Raw genomic sequence first — 27,175 nt, forward strand, 5'->3', positions numbered from 1 at the left:
CCTTAGAAATCCCATATTCAAGATTGTCATACTTTTTAGGCATCACGAATAATGTCTGATTTTCATAAATTTCTTGAATGTATTTAGAACGGCCAAACAGACATATGATTCTTTCCTGAGGTAATAAAAGTCTTGATTTGAATAACTTTTTAATGAGAAGATATGCTTCTTTTACAAATTTTGTACTGCCTCGTACAAAGCAAAGAAAGTTCTGTAATTGCGAAAAATTCCAGGGATTAAGTTTCAACGCAAATATCCATTTTGGTGGTTCCCAAATCCATTTGGACGATTTTTTGTATGTGTGTGTGTGTGTGTGTGTCTGCGTGGGATGTCTGTATGGTCAGAATGAAGGACTCTTTTTTGCCAAAACCGATTGTGAAATGTATTTAAAATGGATTCAAAAGGAATTACGTTGAAATTTTGTATATGGGTCTGGTATAACATCTAGCTTTGCACTTACGTTTTTTATTGCAAAACGGCGCTACCAAACATATGTATATATATTTTGAATGCTATCTTCCATTTCCTATTTTTACTTGTTCATATACTTCCAGTTCCTATACCTATATAGTTGAAAAAGTTTTATACTCGTTATATAAAAAAAAAAAAAAAAAAAAAAAAAAAATATATATATATATATATATATATAAGAAATTTGACTCTCGTACAACAATAATTGACTGGAATATTTAATTTCAAAATTTGCAATTTTTAATGTTATTTTCAATTTGTTTGATGGATAGGTTAATTAGTTAGATAATGATTGGAGGAAATAAATTTAAATGAAGTGCAGTAAAGATATGTTTAATTTTATAGGCTATACAAGGAAGTTATACGGTGTTCACATCAGATTTTTTAATATACAACGTACAGTTTTTATCGAAAGAAAAAATTAAATGACAGCAAGCTAATGATTGTGTAAACCAAAAATGATCTTATTACATCATCATTATCACAGAACCGGAATCATCCTCGTTGCAAAAACATAAGCAGGATTATTAAACCCATCAATAAGTACTGTTTTAAAAGAATGAAAATAATTTATTTGCGAAATATCAAATACTAGCCAACGTCTGAGTTACTAAACAATGCTAAGACCAAATATATAGCTTATCCAAACTTATATTCTTCTCTCGTGTATTCTAAACAACCCATTAATGTAATTCATAAGCTAACATCTTAACCATAAGAGATTCTGAATTCTTTGTTTGAGAGGCGATCTAGGTACGCATAAATAGGCAGCTGTCGCTTATTCTTCTTTGAATTGCAAATGAAGAGTTGTTGATTTAATTATTTCCCGCTCGTATCAGTGTTAAGTACGTTGATTGAACTCAGAAGTTTATGATTTTTAAACCGTTTAACTGCTGTAATAAACAAGTACTTTGTTTAATAAATAATTCCTTCTGTTTTTAATGACCAGATACATTTAAGCTGTGTAATACTTTAAATCTTAACTATAGGAAACAATATAATGTGGTTACTATGAATTATGCCGGAAAGAAGAGAATTAATAATAATTACATACCCTTCATTTCACGAATAACCTTAGGTCAATGAAAATAATTTACGCTTACCTTTGTCCTAACTTACCCATGGGCATATCCTTTTTACACCTCTAAAAAATTCTTACATTTTTCTTATAATCCCATTGTAAATTACATTCGAATTGCTCTTTTACTAAATTTTTGAAATCATTAGCTATTTATTTGTACAAGGAAATATGAAAAATCAATAGTGACCTCGCCAGGGAACTCTCGACTGCTAACCTGACTTGCTTCCAGTTACACCATGAAGGTATATGCATAGAAGGAAGACTCACATTCTCATCCATTTAAAGGATGAGACATGGAAAAAAGGTGACCCAATCTCCAAACCTAATGATTTTAACAAATTTTTGTTTACAGCCAGTTGTAGTGCAATTCGGAATTTTTTGAAGCCCGGATACAAGTTAAGCCAGAATTTTTGTAGTATCATAAGTGATTGAGGTATCGCCGAACTTCACTAACATTTAAGTTTCCACCACTTTGGCGAAGTTTTCACCATTTTGAAGAAGAGCACCACAAGAGGCCACTTGTATTGTGATTCAGAATTTGTGGAAGCCAGGAAACAGGTGCAGTAGGATCTAAGGCCAGCATTTCTGTAGTATCATAGGTGATTGAGGTATCGCTGAACTTAATTAACTGTTAAGTTTTCACTCCCCTCCCCCCTCCATTTTGAGAGGAACCACCATGGGGAGGCGGTCCGAGGGTTTTCCACTTGTCTTTCCCTAACCCAGCCTTTCGAGAGGGCTTTCGTTTCGCTGTGTATTTTGTGTTCCTCTTGCCGCATAAACACTATACGACCGCACACATCCATGCCTTCTCCGCGATTCGAATCAGGTTTCGATGCTATGGCAATTAGCGTCATTAACCACTAAATCGGTTGGGCGGCACACATACCATGGAAGCCGGGAAACATGAAGAATCAGAAATGCTGTAGCCAGGATTCGAACTCCGAACCTCCCGATGTTAGCGGGATGTGTTTCCAGTTACACCACGAACGTGATTGGAAAGCAGAGAGAAAATACTTTTATGGAGATGTTTTTTGCTTTGTCACTATAAAGAATTTATTAGCTTAATATAAAGAATAGAATTACATAAGGAATTTTTAGCAAATCTGCACTTACTAATAATTAATATAATATTAGTACAACTTCCGTTTTTTATATTAATATAATTTTTACATAAACGAAAAAAATAAATGTTTAATTTCAGTTAATAACCAATTTAACAAACTTTCGTAGCATTAACTTTTTGGTGATAGTTAACAACAACAATCTGGCAGACAGCAGTTTCCCAAGAAGCCACATGTTATCAAGTGTTAAATCACAAGCACCAAGGTTTAACTCTTAATCGATAACAGAGTGCATGCCAGCGTGTGTATCAAATGGTCGTTTTAAATAGATTTGGTAAATCAAGTTTTAATTGTAATGGTCACTCTGTAGTGTCTATAGCACGTGAATCTATTTTCTTCCTTTGGTAACCCTAAGTCTGAAGTCCAGCTCAGCGGGGTGCAGACGTCGGCAACCCTAAAGTGACGTTAAGCCCCTTATCGCCAAACCGCAGCAAGACTTAGCCAAAATACACACACACTGGGCATTATCATAATGGTAGTTGTGTTACGGGGCATGCTCGAGGCAATCCTCCCATCCATCCCCCCCACAATTTCCTCCCTCCCAATCCGTTCTTTGATTATGGACGTTGCCAAAGCAAATATTGAATTCACTCAACTCCATAGATATTTTCTCTTGTAAGAAGGAAACGGAAAGTGCGGGAGAAAATCGGTTGGCGTGATCGTCTATCGGATGTTAAATTACGCGGCACTTTTCCACCGCAGCTCTCAAACTAGAAGTGGGTGACCCCTCTTTACATTCCACGTGACCAATGTAGGATTTTACATGCAGTCAAAAAGAAGCTGATTGTAGCGTGATAAAGTACTAGTCCTTATTTACCGAGTAATACGAGCGTTGGAAGCTTCAACAGTTTTATAATATTTTATCATTCTTAACTTTTCTTCTGCTTTTGGTGGGTATGTATTGATAATGTAATGAAGTTTTTTTTTTTTTTTTATCTAAAAAGGAAGATACATTACTTTTTATACATAAAGTAAAATAACTAAATTTCCCAAAAGATAGAAATTATTAGGCAGCTTGTTAATTCACAAGTTATTTTTAGAAATGTAGCAAGGAAATAATATAATACTGAAAGGATTATAACAATTACACGAGGGAAAAATGTATATAAATAAAATATAGTTACTATCAAATTAAATGAAAATACGTTTAAAAATAATAAATAAATTTAAGTAAAAATTAGTATAAATAATTAATAATTTAATTCAATTGAATTTTAAATTGAATAAAATAAATAATCAATAATTATTATTGATTATTTATTTTAAAATAATTACAAAATTAAATTTAATAATAAATATGAAAATGAGTAATTTGCGAGAAACAAAAGCATGAAAATAAAACACAATTTAAAAGAAGAGAGAATTTTCTTTCTTTTTTAAATTTTAGTAAGGCTTTGTTAAATTTTCCGCATATTCTGTATGGTTACTGTTTAATTCTGTAATTCAAATTCACAATATGATTTTTATGTTTTTCAAAACTGTATAATTTTCCTGTATAGAGTAGGCGTTGCTCAAAGTAATCACGTTTGGTCCATCACTGTTTTGATAACATTAGCGAAGTGATAACTTTAAAAGATGGGAAAATATGCTTCAAAATATCAATGAAATTTAGCAAATTTAATATAGTTATAACTAAAAGCATATAAATACTTGCTTTAACAGCATTTTAATTAAGGAAAAAAGTTATTAACAGTCTGGAATTCATACTCAAACGTTCATTTTTTAACCGGTCATAATGCTTCTGGATATTATTTGACCGACGCTGGTTATTGTAAATTAATTCAGGCATATTAATGCTCATGGAACATCCTTCATATCAGCATTAATAGGAAGATCACGATTTCGTTACTATCTTCTTCAAAACGTTTATCACATTATGTGCTTGGATTTGTTTCAGAAAGCGACAGTCAAGCAACTTCTTCTGTTACTGAATCCGCAGCTTGAGGTTTTTCAACAATATCCAACGAAACCTCAAGTTCCTCATAATTCATATTAGTCGGAGACTTTTTAATTATTCATCTCCTTTTATTTTATCATTTATTAAAAGATTGCCAAGCTTAAATCATTGATTGAAATATAGATTGGCATCATTTATTGTCTTGTTTGAGGCAAGTTTCCAAAATCTTAGGTTGCCTAAAATAAAAATCAAGATGCGCGGTGATCTCTTATTTGGGAATGTTATCTCTGTCACTTGGCCATTTCTTTTCTCTATTTCAACATTACCTGGCAAGTCTGCCTTCTATTTTGGCGGTTTTAAAAAATCATTCTATAATATTTGAATAGCATTAATCGACTAGCGATAAACAATACATTTTCTATATTTTCGTATACAAATGGGAGGAACTTCGGCAGTTCGGGGAAAAATACGAATGATAACATTAACAGCAATCTCATTAAACGGATGATCTTATGATAAATTTCATTAAAGTGCGTCATTTCAAACATAATCTTTCCTAGGTGATTCTCACGTAACGCTGATGACTTGATTGAAAATTAATTCAAATATCAACAGTTTATTTTACCAAAAATCATTGACCTCTTCCGCATTTCTTTTCTCATCTTGAAATTGTTAGTAACTGCATTTTCTTTTGGCAATTTCTATTAAAATTTATGAGATTTCACATATTTCAAACTGTTCTACTGGAGCATTTTAAAACATTCGATAATCGTTTATTAATTATAATGAATAGTAACAACTAATAAATTTTTATCGAGGGCTCTACCGAAGAGAAGAGATGCTTTTATGGAGGACTTTCTTAGGGAAACTAGCCAGTGTTCATGTTACACATGGGAAAAACCAGTTCGCCGAGATTACAACCCCGGGCCGAACTACCGAGTGTTCAGCGGCTTTACTGATAGACCGCTGGTGGGCCCTAAGTTAGAATAATTCGAGGAAATAAATTTAAATTAAGTGCAGCGAAAAATGTGTATATTTTAAAAAGCTACTCAAAGAAGTCATATGGTATCAATATCAGAAGTTTTTATCTTAAAGTCCGAAACAGCAAATGTAATGATTTTGTGATTTTAAGGATTTCTAAATAAATGAAGTTTGGATGCAAAGCAGAGAGTTCTGTTATAATCGTGAAGGATGGGATTTCTGTTATAATCGTAAGGAGGTATTCAAAAATTAATACCGTAATCCTTTTATTTTTTTCGTATTTATTTTCATTTTTAGTAATTTTATTGTTCAATAATCGAGTAGAGAAAATTATGAAGATAATTTATTTTCTAAAGACGTGGTTAGAGTAAGAAACGAACAAATGAAAAATAGTCATGGATAAAATACAGGGAATAATTTCAGTATTATTTCTTTAAAAGAAACTTATATTTCAATAAAAGTGTATTCGAGGCATCTTCCTTCCTACTTTCCTGCAACTTGATTCCTACCCGTTCTTATTGTTGTCTCTGCTACTCCATAGGCTTTAAATCGTCGGTAAATACGAGGGTTGGAACTTTAATAGTGGCGACTATTTATTTACAAGGAATACAAAAGTGATTCATGTTACCATGTTTTACAGTCCGTCAGTATAGTCGCCAGCGTTGTGCACAACCCGTTTCCAACGATGTTAAAGTCGCAGAATACCTGTAGCAGCGCCTGTTTTGTTGATAGTTTGAATGGACCGGTCTACTGCTGCAAGAATCTCAGGAACAGTTTGGAAGCGAGTGCCACGAAGTGGTTCCTTCATCTTAGGAATTAAGTCATAGTCACAAGGGCTTAGATCTGGGGAGTATGGTGGATGGTAAAGCACTTCCCAGCCACATCGCTTGAACAACTCAGTCACAGCTTGCGCTACATGCGGCCGAGCATTGTCATGCAAAATGAGAGGAGCGTTCTGCAGAAAGTGTCGCCATTTTTTTCTCAAAGCTGGTCGGAGATTGTGCTCCAAAAATGAGCAGTAATACTGCGCAGTGACGGTCTGCTGTGGGGGAACGGTATGCGTTAGGATGACACCATCACAGTCGCACACGAGAATCACCATAACTTTCACATTGCTGGGGTTCTGACGAAATTTTGAACGTCGTGGTGACCCGTGATGACACCATTCGTTTGATTGGCGTTTCAGTTCTGGCTGGTACGATCGGGCCCAAGTCTCATCCAGCGTAATGATAGGGCGTAAAAAAGTATCGTATCGTAGCAGCATCGTATCGTAGCCATTTCTGCATTTCCGTCAATTGATGTGGAACCCATCGTGAAGCAATTTTTCTCATGGACAGGCGTTCCTTCAGAATGTGCAGCACAGTCGTATGCTCTAATCCTGTTTGTCCGGCCAGCTGACGAATCGTCTGGCTGCGATCACTGTCCATTAATGCGGCAACAGCTTGCACGTCTGCATCGCTGACACTCGGAAGACCTGGCCGCAGCATGTCTGCCACGTTTTGGCGTCCTTCATTGAATGCTTTCACCCATCTTGCTATGGTTCTGTAAGGCAATGCAGATTCCCCGCAAGCCTCTTGAAGCCCTTGATGACACTGTCGTGCTGTACTACCTCTGGCACATTAAATTTTTATCCAACATTGTTGTTCTTGTTTTGAAAACATCCTGACAACACTTACTTTAGACCGAAAGCTAATACAAGGATCCGTTCTTCGCGTCACTCCGCATGCGCGTGACGTAGGCAGGACGAGTCTTTTTGCTGAGAGGTAAGGTAGGTATGTAGTTTACGTGTGGTATAGCGATATTCTTTGGTTTTGTTGCGTAGCGTTTTTTCAGCTGTGTTGCCATTATTAAAGTTCCAACCCTCGTAATTAAAGAATGTGAAGCTGGCTCGGCGAAATGGTTGGTCGAAAGTCAGTTTACGTTGCTACGCTGTGATAGTTCGGTTGTTGCATTGGGCTAGCATAAAGGTCAACAGTTAGAAGGGAAATTTTCAGTTTGCGAAAGTTTGTTAGTAAGACGAAAAAAAAATCTCAATGTGGAATTAAAACACTATTTATTTATTTATTTATTTATTTATTTATTTATTTATTTATTTGAGAAGCTGGAGCTGTTTTAGCTCCAGCTAAAATTTTCCTCAAACGTTTTGTTAGAGAAGAATATACCCGAGGAAATATGATATTTGTTAACTGCTATGGAAATTGGATTCATACAAACATTTGACATAAGTAAAAATTATCTTTTATGCACTAATGTTTGTGAAAATAGCAACATCATGAAGGAATTATGCAAATAGAACCGAAGTTATAGGAAATTTAAAGTGGGGTAAACATGCAAATGATTAGAATTTGAAAGCTATTACGCATACGTTAAATGAGAACGGGCCTCTTTTTCCAAGTATATAAAGGTCTGTAAAGCTTCGTTGAAATCTGTTTATCGTATTCTGTCTGCGGTGAATGTTTAATTAGTGACCAGTATGCCTCGTCATCAGAAGAGGGTGCTGTACCAACAATTAACGGAGTTCGAACAAGGCCGAATCGTCGGTATGCGAGACGGTAGACTTTCGCATCGAGCAATTGCAGGCCGCACCTAGCGGAATGCCACAACAGTGATGCACTTTGGAAGAAATGGACAGAGGAGAACCAAATAAGGCGAAATCCTGGTAGTGGGGCACGCAATAATACAACGATACGGGACGACAAACAACTCTTCCGCATGGCTGTGACAGATCTTACATCATCTTCTGGTGTGTTAGCACAGCGTTGAAGAGCGGCTACAAGTGTTGTGTTGTCTAGCTCCACGTTTCGTCGTCGTCTGCTGCAGTATGAACAACGTGTAAGGTTCCCCTATGCAGGATTCCCTTGCCGGTGAATCACAGACGCCTCCGACTTCAATGGGCAAGTAAGTTGTTTTCTCCAATGAATCTCGCGACAATCTGGAACTAGACTGATGGAAGAGTAGGCGTCAGACGTTACAGAGGGGAATGTCTGCTCCCAAAATGTATTTCCAGCGTCATACCGCACAAGCACCTGGCATCGTGGTGTAGAGAGCTATTGGGTATAATTGTCGATTCCATCTACTTCAGATTGCGGGAAACCTCAACAGTGATCGCTAAGAAAATTGGGTTCTGTTCATTTTTCGACGCATTTCGGGCGCTGAATTTCAGCAGGATAATGTCCATGCATATGCTTCTCAGACTTCACAAGCTTTCTACAGAGCGCAACAGGTTTCGATTCTTCCATCGTCTGCTTACTAGCCGTACATGTCGCCCATTGAGCATGTCTGGGATTTCATCGGTCGGCGACTCGCTGGCTCGTACAGCTGGCGGAGATACACATTAAGACTGAATTTTAAAGTCAAATTGAAGCCAGATAGAATGCCATTCCCCATGATTGCATTCAGAGCCTGTAAGATTCAATGCCACGACGTGTACGGATTCTCATCGCTCAGCATAGTGGGCATACTGATTTCCGACGTCCCTTTTATATTTTCTGTCTTGCAAATTTAACCATTTATTTATACCATTATCAGTAATATATGAAAAAATTTCATTCATATCCGGCAATTCTTTCATGATATTGCATTTTTCACAAATATTAGTGCATGATAAGCGTTTGAATTTTTTCTCCTTTCAAATTTAAGCTTAATATATTATACTTTGTAAAATTCCCCTCTTCGTGTAAATTCTAGGAAGCGTCAATCCACGTATTTGCTGTAGAAACCAGACTAATTATCTAAGAAGACCTTAAATTGCATTTTTCGGTCCATTATCTCTGTTGTATCATAGCAATGACCTAATTTTCCTCCCTCAGGACACAAATAGCTAGATCTTCAATGTCCAGTCTTTGCAAAATTTAGTTTCGATCCTCCTATTTCAAATTAGAAAAGTTGCTCCACCCTCTTTTCTAAATCTTAGCCATCCATCAAAATTCCCGACACGATTGCTGACACGATCAGCGATCACATTCCCCATTTCAAACCAAACAAGTAAATAATCCCTAACCGTAACGGTTCTCCAATCCCAGAAACATATTACATTCGACACCCTCCCACACTTTCTCTCTCGCAGCCCCTCATCTCCTCACTTTTCCTTCCGTCTGTCTGACGTCACAGCCCCGCGTGGCGGTCTTCATTAAGATGCTGCTCTCGTATTTCTCTGCCTTCTGCCCAAACCCCCCCTCGTCGCATCCTCCCCAGTAGAAAGCTTAAAATCCTGGAGATTTAAATTTAATTAAGACCGAATTAGCTGGGGTGCCAATTTTCGTGCCAATACCCGGAAATCGAGCAGGCCCGGAAATAGCTGGATGAAACCGGAAATTGAAGTTCCTCTTGGATGGGTTAATTAAGAAAATTTTAGGGGTACAGACGTTGAAAAGTTTATTTGGAGAGAACGGGTTTGAATCCGGAGTCGGGTCGACTTGAAGAGCTCTTGCCAGTCATAACCGATTTTTTAAAAATGTAGACACAATAAGAAATATTCGCGTTTTGTTAAAAACTTCCAGTGCAAAAGTAATATTAAACTAATGTAAGCAGAGTTAATATGTTATTTCGTTAAGCTCATAACGAATGATGCTATAGTACTAACTCGTGAAGTACATTTCTATATTTCTAGCGGGAAGAAAACTGGGGCAGGTAAATCTTACTGCATTAGAAGATAATTAATTTATTCACTTGGTTGCTTTAATGTGGCTTTTATTTAAATTTTGAGTAATATTTCTTAACATGTAATCAAATAAAATGAATGAATAAATTACGTCACGCTGTAGCCTATTTTCAGTATAGTAATCGGCGGTAATATAGTCAGAGGTTAAACATCATTGATAAGTATGGCATCATTCGTTTGGACGATAAACTGCATTTAAAGCAATTAAATATCTGTGGCGACACTTGGTTTGGTTACGTGGGTTGAAAGTGTTGCATAGTGTCACGACATGTCATCTCATTCCTCTTAATAGCTCGACTATTTGGCTTTTGTCTTAAGATTGATTCTGGGTGATAGGCTGACATGAATAGTCTCCTCTTCACGTGGATTGTCTCCCAGCTAAAATACAAAACATATATGCAAAATATAAATAAATTATTTCAGATCTGATTAAAATACTTGTAAAGTTTGAATTGAATCTCACAGGCTTTCTGTGTTTTTGATTTTCGCTTATATTCGCTGAGTAAAGGAAATGTTTTACTTAAAAAGCTTATAAGGCATTTCTCCCGCCTTCTTGGCGCGCCTTCGTGGTGTGGTGGTCTGCACGCTGGGCGCGTATTTCAGAGATCCGTGGTTCGATTCCCAACGAAGACGTTGCGTATTTTTCATCTTTCCTGCTTCCAAATAATCTAATGTCTCTACAAGCTTATTCATCTTTTCAGTTAATTTTATTTTTCTTAATTTATTGATTAAAGCAGAAAATATAATATTGATGTTTCGAACTAATAAATACTTTAATTACCGCTGATTATTATATTAGTTTTGTTCCGAAGTTATCTGCGCGTATGCCTCCCATTTAAAATAATTGGTGCTATGCTTCAATATATTATAACATAGGTGTTCTGGTGTGAATTAAACATTTGTAAAAATTTTTAATTAAACGAATAACATACCTCAATGAAAGCAAAAATCTAAAATTTGCATCTAAAATTAAGTAGGTTATGTTATTTTAATATGACAAAGCACACGAGGGCTATATACCTGAGGGGAGGATGTCTTAATAGAGGACTTAATGAAGGATACTGTCTCGTATTCATGCTACACATGGGGGAAACGATGAAAATCACCCATATAACCAGCCTATTCTCCTGGCTTCTAACTCCCATTTCAGCGTTGTGAGTTACGCAACCACTGATGAGGGGGGATTGAGAAAAAGATATTTTATTTATAAAATCGATTGAAACATCTAGCTCTTTAAATGATGAAAGCTTATTTCTTTAATTAAGGATAAGTGGTGTCTGAAATGGTATGATCAACCTCTGCATATGTTTATCACTGCAGAATTTTACTTTGTAAAGCAGATATGTGCTAATATTTATTGTGCAGTTTCCCGAAGCTGAACAGTCAGAAAGAAACTCTAAAAGCGTACTTATTATACGTATATATCCTTCCAGGTATGAATGATAATCTTATTACTACACAGTTTTATTTAGTCTGGTTTCCTCTTCTTTGTTTGTTTGGATTAAATCTCGAAATGAACTTTTGATCCAATCCTGCAGAGCAGATTTCTTTAAAATTTTCGCTACATATATATTTGAGGTGATTATACAATGTTTCACAGTATTTTTCAAGGACTATGCAAGCATTTGACAGTTTCCTTCTGCGCAATTATTAACTTTTTTTTTTTTTTTTTTTTTTTTTTTGGTTAGATGACCAAAATCAGAATATCAGGCTTTGCGATAAGAAATAGTTTGAAAACCTGTCTTTAAAATAAAGTTTCTTAATATTCTCTACTTTAGATTGATGGGCTGATAGCAATGACAAATTCTTTAATCCAAAGTGTTTGAAAGAACAAATAAATTTAATGTTACCTTACACCACTGTATAAATATGAAGGTTTTGGAAGATTAAGGTCACACTCTATTTCATTGTTATATGTTCATGAAGAATAATTTTTCTGCGTTTATATGCAATGATTTTTTTCGTCTTTATTGTTTTCTCCTCTTCTACGGTCAGAATAGTGTGAGATATAATGTTTGTAAAATTATCTTTTAAATTTCAAATTTTAGTGAATATACTAAGTGAATAATGGTCTTTTTAGCCCTGGTCATATTCTTTCATCGCACAGAACTGAAAATGAAAGCGTAGGATGCCCATAATAATTAACGACTAGATGGAGAGATAGTGTAGAAATGATATATTATAAAAAATATTACATTAGATTTCTATTTGATCATTTCAATTTAAATTCGTCGTGATTAGCAGCTTCGCCTGATTTTATTTTTACGAATATATGACAAAGAATGTTGAGGTAGTTTTAAAAGTTATTTTTTATATATAGGATATTTAAATAAAACAGAGTAATTTGAGATAATTTTTATGAGCATTTTACTTTAAAATAGAAATAAAATATACAGCATTTACTCTCATAATTCTTCCCTTTGCGTAACTTTAGCCTTAGCGGTTTCAGTGTCTAATTTGGTAACTTATTTATAACAACAATGCAAAACGTATTCACAAATAGAAAAGTACTTTTCCTTATTACATAATTATATAAATTAATTTACAGAATTATGTAACAAAAACGAATATTATTCATATTATTGAAGTTCTTTGAAATTTGGATAAGAACAATATTAGCGTGTCTTTGCGTGTGCTTTTTAACGTGATATGTTTATGATTTAAGCCACCTTTTCAGAAACTAATAAACCTCGATTCTCTGACGAATTGAATAAACGAAAATATGAAACTCTTTACCTTATGAACTGCATAATTAAAAAGTAAAGAATAAATCCAGATTTAAAACTTTATATAGCTTTCGAGACTGGTGATAAGATTAAACGCAATTAGAGCCCACCAGCGGCCGAGCTGTAAATTCGCTGAACACTGATAGTTCGGTCCGAAGTTTGAATTCCGCGAACAGGTGGGAGTTTTGTGGTTTCCCCCGTGCGTAGTGTGTATACGAGCCAGTGCCCTTAGTACGTCCTTCACGAAAGCATTAGGCAGATAGCCCTCGAGGCTTAGCCGTAATCTCATAAAAACCGAAAACAGAAAAAGAAAAAAATCTGAAAGGTTTCAGATTTTTAATTACGTCCAAAGGGATGTTTTTTTAATGCTTTGTTTGTTACGTTTATTTATTAAATATCATGTTCTTTGCACTTAAACCATAAAATTCAGTTCAATAGCAATGTCGCAAAATAATTAAAATGAGCTTATCTTTAAAATTTTCGATACACAGTTACGCGCTGGAGATAAAAGATGTTTTTTTTTTTTTTTTTTTTTTTTTTTTCCCCGTAGACTGTTGCCATTGCTAGTTTTGAAATCCTTGAGTCTGTTAATCAAAAATTCGTTAAAGTATGAAATTTGGTCTTCCACATGCCCATATTTGTAGGAGGACTACGTCATTCAAAATTCGATGGCTCTATGTACCGTTGTTTTATCACAATGCGAGAAATAGGCATACATTTATGCAGATTTTTCATTATTTAATTTCTTCAAATATAATGCAGGACTCTAACATTTGGTGGCAACAGTTTGGAAAGTGAAACGAACATTAGTTATTCAACGCAAAATCGCAAAACGAAAACAATTGATTTTCAGGGACAAAGCCCCTTTGGACTAAAAACGAAATTAAGTAATTTTTTATTAGAAAAAGCGAAGTATACTGCCAAGGCACACTGCCATCTTCTGAATCACGTGACATCTGGATATGACATCGACACCGCCAACTTAGAATCATGATTACTCAGAAATGTTATTAACGCCCTCATGTTCTATAATGTATCACATGGTAGTTTTGTTTTTTGTTTGTGACAACAACAAATTTCGCTTTTACTATGCGACAACAACGATTCCTTTTGAAGCACTTGTTTGTAGGAGATAACATCATTCTGTAATACTTTTTTAAGTTATTTTTCCTGTATTATTTTAAGTCTTTACTTTAAGTTTAATTACATCACATTTTCCAAAATTTTACTTTATCTTTTCTTTAATTTTCTTTTGTAAGCATATATTTTAATTTAAAAGGGAAAGAAAATAAGCATATATTTTAATGCTTATTTTCTTTCCCTTTTCACGTTTTTACAAACGTAAATTAAATTTTCCCGTAAATTCTCACTTTTTTGTTTTTATAAATGTCACTGTTCTATGTTTTTCCCTCCCGTTTTTAATTTACGGAAGTGCCGCCCCCTATATATCTACTTTTTTTTTCCCAAAACTAAAATTTACTTCATCGCTTTTTACTTTCATTTTTTTATTATTTTACAAAAGAAATGTTTATTTTCACAAGTTTATTTATTTATTTTTTTTTGCTAGTGTGTTTTTAATTTACAAATGTAATTTCTTTTTGACACTTTTTAAATCTTTTTCCTTGTGAGAGTTTTTTTTTTTTTTTTTTTTTTTTTTTTTTTTTTTTTTTTAATGTTTAACTTTTTTTCTTTTATTCTTTTGACAAAATCCTTCAAAGATATAACAGATTTATTAATTCAGTCAGTATATCTGTTTGGTAAAATTGACCTCCGAGTCATTGTGAAAACATTAATAAATAAGGATCTATAAGAAAATGTCAAGGAATTTAATGATTTGAAGAGAAATCAACTAAGTAATGTAAAAAGAGCATAGTGAATGAGGGTGTAGAGATTTATATTTATTTTAAATAACCTATTTAATTTGTTATTCTTTTGTATCAGCCTTCATTCCCCTAGTTGTCAGTGCCAGAATATTTCAATTTGGTAGCGCTCATGAAGAAATGCAAATTCTACGTTGAAGAAAACGTTTAAAAACCGAGTTTCAGGGTAGGAAAGAGAGAGAGTTAGGCTATTTGCCGTCACCTCTGCTGCTTAAGCGTTTGCTCCCAGAGTTATTGCTGGTTCGCGTGGCTTAATTGCATTTACTTGCTGTCACTAGTTTTCGACAGGGGTTTAAGAAACGGGATTTAGCGTAGCTCTGTTACTTGTACATATCTTCAAATTTTTGTTTCGTTATCTGAATTTCAGTTTTCCCCCAAGAAGAGGCGTAGTAGTTTGTTAGCGTCGAGTTGACGCATTGTAACGTTTAAAGAGTTAATAAAGGGTACTTTTACTACTCTTACAATTCTCACACAGGAGTTATCCCATTGGACTCAAGGTAAACTATTCTAATCGACCAAAATGTTATCTACATTGGTTCCGAGAGTTAAGCATGCAACTGCAAATTAGAATTTTTCGAAAGCGCAGTTTAATACGAGTGGCTGTAGTAAATCACTGCGGATGTAGATGGTAGTAGGCAAGTGCCATATCTTACAGCCAATCACAATTAAACTGTCCGGAAAAATACTAAATAGATAATAGTTAAAAAAAACAGTATTCTGAAGTGTTTGAAGGGATTCATTTAAATGCTGATGCAAAGTAGTTATAAATTTTTTTTAACTTTAATAACTAACTGAACTTCAGAATGCAATTTATTCATTTTTTACGAATCTCAAAGAAAAACTGCAGAAAAGCTATCCTGATTGAGTACAGAAGAGCTCTTAAATGTTCCCATTATAGTCTAATCATTTAATTAAACAAAAGGATAAAGTCAAATGAAAGGGCACTCGCAGACTGTTAAATTATGAGAACTTAGAGGGAGAGAAAGAATCCTTAATGCTGCATTAATCCTTAATCCTTAATGTTTTAAGCATAACTTCGTAAGGCAAGGCTAAAATGCATGCCAGGCTTTTAAGTGATGACAAGAACTCTAGCTCACTATTGTCGACGTCATGCAATTTCAGATCCCGATAACCGAAGCCTCTTAAGTGAAATTACACTTCGACCTCAGATTTGTTTGTATAGCTATGTCGAGCTGCGTATCATCAAGCAGGAAGCTTTAAACTCGAAGTTTCCTCTGAAAGAAAACGGTGATAGAAAGAAAACTGTAAAACGATGCTCTTTGTGGGATATACTTTTGGTGCGGCCGGATTCTTTTGCAGGTATTTTAGTAACGGCATTATTAACTTTTGTGAAATTCTGAATAACGATATCTTTTTTACATATTTTTATTTAGTTTACTTACGGTGTTTCATTATGAGTGGGATTTTTTCAGCGATTTTTGACCTACTTTTTGATAAACTTTCGATTCAAACTCTGAACACATTATTTTGTCAATGGCAATGCAATGTGATGATGCAATACTTTCAAAATACGACTTAGATTCTTTTTATTTAAACTACTTTTTGCACATGTCATTGTTTACGAACAAACTAAACACATCAAAATTTAACTGCTTGCACCATCGAAAAGAGTAAAAAAGTCTCTTCAGAGAAATTTGTATGAAACTTATTACTTAATATTAAAATTTTTCGTGAATTTTTAAAATTCGCTCGACATTTTGGATTATTTGAAGCTTATGATTTTAAAATTTCAACATCCAAAAATGTATCCGATAAAAAATTGTGAAATTTTCACAGATTATAAAGCAAACTTTTAAAATAAAAGTAATAAAAAATAGTATGCTGCGATTTTCTACATCTTTCCTTCCTTGTGCTAAGTAAAGGAAGTATTGTAATCACGAAAATTTCCGGGTACCATATTTCAACGAAAATATTCATTTTTACCCTTATCGAATGCAATTTAACGATGTTTTTGGTGTGATATGTGTACGTAAGGACAGAAAGAAGACTCTTTTTGTTCAAATTATAAAAATGATTTAACAAGGATTCAAAACATATTTTTTTCGTGGCGTCTGTACGTATGTATCTCGCATAACTCAAAAATGAATAGCTTCAGAACGTTGAAATTTTGTATGTGGGATTGATATAACATGTAGATTTGCACCTTTTGCTTTGTTTGCAAAATCGGCCGCACCAAAAGTATATAAATATATACATATACATACCTATATACCCATTCTGTTACATGGCTTAGTTTTTTTATTCCGCGAGCTTATATGTTAGTAAATTGTGCATTTTTTGCTTTAAAAATGATTCAATTATGTTGCTTTTATTTTCCGGTTAAGGTTTATGCCTTTACTTAACCTGCATGTTATAGTTGTAGAATTATAAACTATTTAAATAGTTTAAGTGCGGTTAAGCCTAATTTTTTCACCATAGCCATATCTGTTTACATTTGAAACAGCAGAACACTGACTTTGTTGCCAATCTAGAGAAATTAATCTTCGCAACAATAAAGATAACGTCTTCTTTTATTATTGCGGATTAAATGATGATTAATCCATTCTGGAATTATCATTTAAGTAGTAAATTACCCTGTATATTGACTCAGCGCAGCGTCCATAAACAATTCAGTTTATACGCGTTCACTGTCTTTTTGCCGAGTGGGACCGAAAGGAAACTTAGTTTTGTGCACCGAAAAATCTGTCTTTTTGTCTGCTGGCCGAATTACTTGTTTTTGCGCAGAAACTCTGATTTTAATTGTAAAATTTTTTTCAATAGTTTTAACTGTATTTGTGATTTATGCTTTCCTATGTCTTTCAATTTTTAATGAAGATATTTTGTGTTTTTATGTAGTTTTGTTTTGCCGCGAAGTAAGAACTGAAATAATTGAATGAGAAATATATTTTTAAGTAAACTCGAGGAAGCCTGTCTGACTCCAGCAGAGGAGAATCTTTACAAGTGGCCAATGCGCATTAGGTAAGCGGTGCTCAATCGTCCGTGAAAAACAGTTCCTGTTTTATTTACTTAATTTCTTTTATACATTGTTTTAGATTTATTATAGTATTTGAATATAACATATGGCAACGATTAGAGAATTCTTGAGATGATATAATTTTTGTGTATTCTGAATTAAAAAAATGAATGAAATGTAACTCTGCTAAGTGAACCTAGCGCCGAAGTGTCGCTATGGTAAATAAATAAACTGCTGACCACCCAAATTGCAACACCAAGAAAGACAAGAGATATCACAATAAAATTTATTTAGTAGATAACATGTTGACCAAGTATCAAATGATTAAATTTATAGATTTCTGTGAAGTGTGGTTCCTTCCAGAATCAGTAGCCTCAGTAGCCGCCATTGTTGGAGATCACCGCTGCCACACTCCTCGGCGTTGATTCAACGAGACTTTGGATGTGTTCTTGGGGTACAGCAGACCAAGCAGCTTCCACAGGTTGCCAAAATTGCTCTGGTGTGGCAGCTTGGGATGTAAACTGGGTCAATCGTTCAGCAACCATGGACCACATGTTTTCTATCGGTGAAAGATCGGGAAAGCGAGCCGGCCAGGGAAGCAATTCAATCTGCCGATTGACGAAGAACCCTTGAACAATGCGTGCCACCTGTGGTCGCGCATTGTCCTGAAGGCCCTGAAGGCAAGGAAGGACAACTGGCTCCAACACCTGGGAGATGTTGTGCTGGCTATTTTAAATACCGGCAATGCGTACTAGAGGAGTGCGAGAGTGGTATCCAATACCGCCCCATACCATAATACCCGGTGCAGGACCAGTGTGGCGGTGCATAACGCAGCTGTTCAGCATCTTCTCTCCACGGTATCTCGAGACTCGAATCCGACCATCGTGGTGTTGCAGACAGAAGCGTGACTCGTCAGTAAAAACAATTTTATTCCATTCTACCGTCCATATCCTTCTTCCATCGCACCATTGGCGGCAAAACGGTCTGTGGTTCTGCGTCAAGGGTAGACGAAGCAATGGACGTCTTGTGGACAGACCACTTTGCTGTAAACGGCGTCGAATGGTACGCGCAGATACTGGATGATGATGTGTTACAGACAGAATGTGCTGTGCTATGTTTCGTGATGTGACTGAGCGATCCGTCACTGCCATGCGCACAATGTTCCTGTCATCACGTGAAGTGGTGCACTGAGGTGGATGCGATCGAACACGTCGGTCCGCCGTACTCTCCTGCATCCAACGATCACCTATCCGCATTACAGTTGTTTGGTTTTGTCCAACACGACTACCGTTTTCCCTGAAAGATAATAAACACTCTCGGTAGGCTACTATCCTTCTTCTGTCGAACTCGGATACTTGATCAAACGATGATCGCTATTTACTAAGAGGAATAATTGTTCGTTTTTTAAATAAAAAACCACAAGAAAAACACACTTGCCGAACTTGAAATCGTCGAAAACTCCAAGCCTTAAATAGCGCTTTGAAGTGGTGCCACAGGCGCCCGTGATGTGCGATCCGGCTGAAATTCTAATCATTTGCATATATCACCTCCGCTAATGCATGTTGTAAATTTCTTGTTATTTGTATGATTCCTTCAGGGTGTTGCATTTACGGTGGCCAGCAGTGTATAATGAATTTTTAGAATGCATTTATTCTATTGTGGTTTATACGTTATCGGCGAAGTAGAATTCAATATGTTTAAATGAAAGGCAGGAAAAAAATGCATATAATTTCACTTTCCGTACAAGGAAGTACACATCAGATTTTTTTTAATACAGTAGACTCCGCGGATTTTTAATACAGTAGAGATCCGCGCCTGCCGCACAAAGTCTTTTTTTTACAAGCGTAAAGCAAAGAAAATAAAAATGTTCACAAAACTGAGCCAAACGTTCAACTTGCTAACATCGTGCTTATTTATAGCAAAAATATACCAGGCCTTCTCGGAACCTTCCCCTATGATGAGTAAGTGATTTCTTACTCACCCTTGCAGTGACCGCTCCACCGCCCTCTCTCGTCTTACTGACGCGTCCTCCCACTCGCCATTGTTAGTTTAAGCCTGATAGTGTTTGCGAACCGGTCGGAGTTAATTTCTTATCTTTTATTGTGTTCAGTGCTTGTGCTTTTTGGTTTTGTGTTTTTCGTTACCGATTTAAAATGTCAGGAAAACGAAAGAACTTTGTGTTGACGATTGCGAAAAAACTAGAATTAATTTCCAAAGTAGCAAACGGCGCTACAAGGCAGCAGTTGGAATTGGATTACGGAATATCGGAAACAACAGTGCGTGACATTCTAAAACAAAAAGAAAAACTGGTGAACTTTGTATCGATGTCGGACATTGCTTCCGCAAGGAAAACACGAAAAACTATGATGGGTTCTACCTTTGATGAGCTAGACACGGCACTGACAGAGTGGTTAGCTCAAGTTCGAAAAGAGAGTACTCCTGCAAATGGTGCTATCATTGCGGCGAAGGCAAAACCGTTTTTTGAGTTGTTAGGCCTAAAAGGAAATTTTGATGCGTCTTCTGGCTGGTTGACTCGTTTTAAGCAGCGATATGGAATTCGAGAAATTGGACTTCATGGGGAGAAACTTAGTGGTGACCAACAAGCAGCCGACGATTTCCACCATGAATTTGAAGAATTTGTTCTAAAAGAAGAGCTATCTTTTGCACAAATTTACAATGCCGACGAATCGAGACTTTTTTGAAAATGTCCACTCGCACTTTAGCTTTTGAAAGTGAAAGTAAAGCGGCGGGTCATAAAAGCAGCAAGGAAAGGATCACTATCATGTCTTGCATTAACGCTACCGGTGGACATAAACTTAGACTTGTTGTCATTGGAAAGTAAAAAAAAAAAAAGAAAAAAAAAGAAAAAAGAAAGGATGGATGAACCGAAACATTTTACAAGAATGGTTCGAAAAAAATCTTTGTTCTTCAAGTGCATAAATATCTTAAATCGAAAAACCTGTTTGAAAAAGCTGTGCTGTTGATCGAAAACGCATCTTCTCACCCAGCAACAAGCGTGCTAAAGTTTTTTGATGGACAAATTTTTGCAAAGTTTCTCCCTCCAAACGTTACTGCGCTAATCCAACCCATGGACCAAGGAGTCATTGCAACAATGAAGAGAACATACACAACCAAGCTGCTAATGACCAAAATTGAAGAAGGTTATGATCTGAAAGAATTGTGGAAACACTACACAATCTTGGCAGCATCTACGACATTGCATCTGCATGGGACTCAGTAAAACCATCAACCGTCATAAAATCATGGAGAAAACTCATGCCTAATGTTGAAGCCAACAGCAACCTAACCCCTTTGAGTTGTGAAGAAGAGAATGAAGATGTAGACACTCCCACGGCAACTCTTGCCGATATGGTGAAAACAGTTCCGGGTGGTGAGAACGTCGATGCTGAAAACATTAACGAGTTGTTGGAGTCTGACGTCAACGAACATGGCTTCGAACGCTTGACAGATGATGAAATTGTGAAGAAAGCAAGGGGAGAGACCGAGAATGAAGGACAGCGAAGTGAAGGCGCAGAAGAGCCCGCTGTGCAGATGCGGGAGACTCACGAAAAGGCTTTGCAACAAGTCGACGGACTGCTCAGCTATTTGGAAGAACAAGACGACGCGGAGTTGGCCGAGAAACTTATGCTACGAAAAATGCAATCTCGGATCAAGAGAAAATCTTTCCAAAGCAAGAAGCAAACACAAATGACTGATTTCTTTAAAAAAGTGTAGTTTTACAGTTATGCTTTTGTAATTACATAATACATTACAGTATTACAACAGTACATACGTATTAATTTTCTGTGTATCCTTGACGCCTCTCGTAAGTATACAAAGCACTTTTCTGTTTTCATTAACAAAATGCATTTTAGGTTAATTTTGAGTGATATACTAAAATATTAAGCGTTAGTAAAACATTTCCTGCTGTTTATTTTACGTTTTGTTGTACATAAAACGATTTTTCAAAGTTGGAATGACTGTTTTCTCTTTTGCTATACCCGTTTTTAGCTTTTTTCGGATTATCCGCGATTTTTGTTATCCGCGGCGGCCGCGCCACCCAATGCCACAGATAATCGGGAGTATACTGTGTGTAAAAAAGTCAGTCTGAAGCATACGGGCGAAGGGCGTTTCTCGAAAAAAAATGCTTTCGTGTTTGTCATCTTACCGCACTTAATAATGAAGTTTATAAGGTATTTCTCCCGCCTTCCTAGCGTGCCTTCGTGGTAAGCATACTGAGCCGGTATTTTAGAGGTTCGTGATTCGATTCCCAGCGAAGGCGTTGCTAATTTTTCATCTTGCCTGCCTAATGTCTCTGATCTGCCATACCTAATGTCTCTACAAGTTTGCCATAGTGGTACATTCAATGACGAACTGGAGATATCCGATTCTTCATTTTAACTTCAAGCAAAATACTTGTTGCCCGATTTCAGAATCTGAATATTCAGTGATTTCTTCATTCTCTGACTGATATTCAGTTATTTATCGTTATTTCATAATTTTCTTATAATATATTGCTTGTGTTTTAATACTGACTGAAAATTTTGTCGTTGGTAAAGTGTAACTTAGGCTAAAAGCAGAAAATAAAGTAGAATAAAAAAGCTTTTATCTAGTAAGCTTTTATTTAAAAAAGATATGACAATCAATACATTAAAAGAAAATAATTTATTATGTAATTTAAACGGGAATAATAGATTGAATAGTTATATTTACAGAACTCTTTCTACTTTATTATTTAAAAATTAAATAAATGTTGGTGCTCCTGTTAACAAGATGGGTAAGCCTGCCGATTCTTGTACAGTTGTTCTATGTTTGGATGTATTTTGGCAAGCTGATAGCTGAGATCAGCACACTCATCAGTCTAATCGATTTCATTGCTTTCTTTTCGGATTCGTGAAGAAAAGCCTATCTCACACACATACATAGAATCGAACTTAATTATAATTTTTAAAGGATATTGTACAATTCATTCTATTCCGTTTTTCTTGGTTGTGCCATATGTGCAGAGGAATTACGGCGTGAAGCACCACAGACAGCATGCTTTTAATACCACTTTTGTTGCTAAGACTGTAGTGGGAAATCTATTACTTATCTATAGAGAAAAAGGTTTTAAAATGTTAGTCTTGAGGAAGAAAAAAAAGATAGACTATTGTCATTCGCAATTTTCCAAACTCTGAGATTTTCTGCTAAAGGATGATATATGCAATTAATTTTAATTTTAGTTTATTTTAAATTATTTATTTATTTTTGGAAATCTAGGAGTTTCACAAGACCAGTGATTGAGAACCACAGTTTGAGAAACTCTAATTTAGAATATTATTTATTATTTGAGTTAAAATATATTCCCCTAAGTAAAAAGAAACACATAAATCCTCTGTCTTCTAAAACTGTTGGTCAGAAAATCACATTTTCCATTTTTTCTCAGACAAAATTATTCAAAAAACATTTTCCGTTGGGAATTCGATATTCTAATCGCGTTCACATTCACAAAAGTCTTTCAAGACTAAATTAACGATCCCAACATTGTCCGTCCTTAACCTTAGCTTTTAAGGAAATTATTTCTTATTTGTCTTTATTTTTCATCAATAGATGGAGCCATCAGCTTGACTCCTTCCTCTCATTGTTATCGCCTAAGCACAGGTTTCTCTTTTGTCATCTGCATATCTACAGCTAAAGAAGGATATTTAAACCTTCGAAACTAGTCTGAAATTTTTATGTTTATTATGTTGATCTTGTTACTTTAGCTCCTCCAATAGAATTACTTTAAAAAGTCGTTTTTATTTTCAATGATTTATGCACTTTTGTTTAAAAAACAGAAAATTTTTACAGTCCATTATTTTAACTGAAAATGGAATGCATTTTACTGCATTTGAGACCTCAAACGTGTACGGATATTACATTTTATTATGTACTTTCGCTTTCTTTCCTACTGGAGGCAGAAATTTTCTCTGAATCTCCAAGCGAATTCGTCACCCTTTTCCTGAGCCTTCCGTGAATATTTGCGTCATTATGCTACACAGATATTCATTTTCTAGTAACCTTATGACTTTATCTTTCCAGCAAATAATGTAATATCTGTCTTCAAGTAGGAAGTCAAATTAGACGAGATGTCGAAAAAGTTTCTTTTCATAATTAGCGTGTTTCCGATATTTTCATTCCCTTTATTTAGGTATTTTATTTGGAAAGTTTTGCATAGTTTCTTATTTAGGCTCTTATTTAACCTAGTGAGAATCCAGTCCTTAAGAGTTCGTTATTTATGGTAATACTAAAATTGACTAGGACAGATTATTCAATCGAGAAGACTCTGAAAGATAGCTGCATTCTTACATCTCGGGTGAAGATACTTAAATAAGCATATTTTGAAAAATTCCATTGATTCTTTAAATTCATCTTGTTTATCCACTTCAGCTGAAGAACGGAGACAATTATTTTATTTAACTACAAATCAGAATCTCCAGAGCACTCTAAATACTCAAACTGCATCTGGAGTGCATTACTATGACATTTTCAAAATGAATGGTGTGGATAATATGCACTAAATTAAATTGTAACAAAATTAAATTTATGACTTTAATCTAAGAAAATTTTCTGTAATTTACATTTTTTCGTAAACGGAAATTTTATTATAACCTATGCGTTTCTTTTTTTTTATCTATTAGCGATAATGAAAATTAACCTTACAAAATATAAAAACTCCTTTTCTACACGTTAACCAACTGCCTCAACTGGCACCCAACTAACCTGCAATAGCAAAAGAAAGGCACTTTTTAAAATTTATATTTACAGCTGTAAGAAAAGACGTATGTAATGAGTAAACTTAAATGGTGAAAACATTTGCCTTATGTTTCTGCCATTCAGCGTAGCAAAATCTTATCCAACTAGTGAATCAAGGATTAACTACTGAATTATTTACCATAAAGATGAACGAGCGATCCCTTCTCATGTGCCCATGTGTGAATTTTGACAGTAGTGTCTTATGCCATATTTATTTTGTCCCTTTCCTGGAAAGCTACAGAAAACATTAACGTGGCTATAAGTATAAATTGTATAAGTATAAATTATATTCCTGTTCGTGGATGCCAATTCAAGCGACAAAATTTCTCTTGGCTTGAAATCGTATCTGGTGCTCGTGTTAGACATTTCGGATATAGTTACATATTCGGAGGAGATAAGTGTTTGTGTAGATGAAGTGTAAATAGTTCTGTTCCCGTCGCACTCTCTCAAGATGACGGAGAAATAATCGAACATTTATTGGGAAAGGAGGAAGATATTGAAGACGGGGAATGAATGCGGAAGGGGGGAGAAATGCAACAAAACAATAAAATTAAATTTAAGGCACATTTCTGTTATCAGGACCGGATTCATCAACGCATTCTGCACATACATACATAGATAATAATTCAGAAGTCAAACAACAAAAATCAGCGTTATATTTTGAAAATTTTCGCAGGACTAGTTTCGATAGTTTTTACCGAACCACCATCCTCAGCTGCAAAACCGCAAATGAACAAGATAGAAAATAATGACTAGATAAGATAAGAAAGCGTGGACAGGAATAAGCAAGTGGTGCCATCTGTTGATGAAATCGAAACTAAAACATAATTTCTTTAAAAGCCGAAGGCAAAGACGGATTGGAACGTTAACTAGAACAGAAAGATTTTTTGGAATGTGAAATGCCTCTAGAAAATCCAATTCTCCAATGGAAGATGTTTTTTGAATAATTTTCGCAGCAGAAAAATCGGAAGTGTGATTTTCGGACCAACAATGTTGAGCAACAGAAGACTTCTGTGTTTCCTTTTTTCTAACATAGATCTCATGTTCCTTGACGCGAAATTTTAAGGCTCTCTTAGTTTGGCCAATGTAAATTAAACCACACTGGCAAGGAATTCTATAAATACACCAGGAATTTATATCCGGAATGGGGTCCTTGAATATGGAACTCGGAATTTTATTGATGGGAGAATAAACAACTCGAAAGTTAAATTTCTGAAAAATATGTGCAACTTTATAGGTAATTGATGGAAAGAAGGGAATGACAACAGAATTTTTATAATCTCCTTAAAGAAGAGTGTGCCTTTTAGTGTTTTGAGATGAGAATTTTTTAACTGCTTGATTAATAATGTTGGGTGAAAAGCCCCTGTCAATAGCTATTGCTTTAAATAATTTAGTTCTTCATCAAGGGCTAGTTTGGAGGAGCAAACTTGAAGAACACGGAAAACATAGGAATAAAATGAAGCTAACTTTTGTTTAGTCGGATGACATGATTTAAAGTGTGGTGGAAGGCAAACCGATGAAGGTTTACTATAAACCGTAGCACTGAAGTTGGATGTGTTACGTGTGACCAGAATGTCGAGAAACGGAAGAGAATTGCAAGTCTCAAGTTCAAAATTGAACTGAATAGCAGGATTCATAGAATTCATTGTTGAAAGAACTTTATTTAAATCATCTCTATTACCTTCAAACAGGGTAAAAGTATCGTCTACGTAACGGAACCATGCCGGGAAGTTTAAAGTTTCAAACAATTTTGATTCATAATAATGCATGTAGATATGAGCCAGGATGGGACTGATGGGGCTTCCCATCTCTAATCACTCAGTTTGTTTTTTATATTTATTTTGGAAAACAAAATGCGTTTGTTTCAAATAGAGTTGAGTGAGAAAAATGTGCTCATCAATTTCAATGCAAGAGAAATAAAATTCACGAAGTAACCATGAGTAAATTTTTAGGAGAAATGTTTTTAACATTTTTCACAAACTCTATTGCATTTTTTATGGTGTAAATGTTATTGTCTACTAGAGTTCAAAATCTAGAAACTAAATATTTAGGATACGAGATAGTACCTAATTTTGATACACAATAGGGTGGAACGGAATACCACTTTTATGAGTTTTGGGAAGAGCATCTAATCTGGCACAATTCGCAACAGATGGGATAAGCAAATGTTTTAAGTTGCTTGAAATGATTTGTGAAGACTTGATCGCAGTTTTTATTTTTGACAAGTCCGAAGGTGAAGGATCTTTAGGGATTGGTATATATGGTCCTTCGTTTAAGAGTTTAGTGACACCATCGATGTAAGTGTTTTTATTCATGACGACTATCTGGCCACCTTTGTCGGCCTTTGAAATGATAATATCCGGGTTAAAATGAATTTCACGATTGTAGCTCTTTCTCTAGCAGTTATATTTGGTTTCAAAGGTTTATTATTGAATTTCACATTATGAGCGATAAGATGCCTAATCATTTCTTTCTGTGAATCTGAAACTTTACTGAACTTGAAAGCTTTTTCGATAGGAGCGAAAATCTTTAGAATCGAGGGTTTACAGGTTTGCGAGAAGTTAAAATTATATTTTAGAATTCTCTCTTGTTCTTCTGAAAGACTAAAAT

The 27,175-nt window shown here is 35.2% G+C and overlaps 1 long non-coding RNA gene across 3 annotated transcripts in view; it reads left to right on the forward strand.

The window, feature by feature from the left end:
- LOC118189098 (uncharacterized) overlaps positions 1–27,175 on the forward strand; it is an 872,843-nt gene that overhangs the window by 810,673 nt on the left and 34,995 nt on the right. For 2 of the 3 annotated variants that reach the window (XR_015043503.1, XR_015043501.1), the window contains one exon: positions 17,731–17,796. The exons of the other annotated variant lie outside the window; for it this stretch is intronic. This is a non-coding gene — a long non-coding RNA (uncharacterized LOC118189098). The remainder of the gene's footprint in view (positions 1–17,730; positions 17,797–27,175) is intronic. 3 annotated transcript variants of the gene reach the window in all.

Source organism: Stegodyphus dumicola, chromosome 10, assembly GCF_044657685.1.
Source record: "Stegodyphus dumicola isolate Sdum_Otavi_A_Nest chromosome 10, ASM4465768v1".
Lineage (NCBI taxonomy): Eukaryota > Metazoa > Arthropoda > Arachnida > Araneae > Eresidae > Stegodyphus > Stegodyphus dumicola.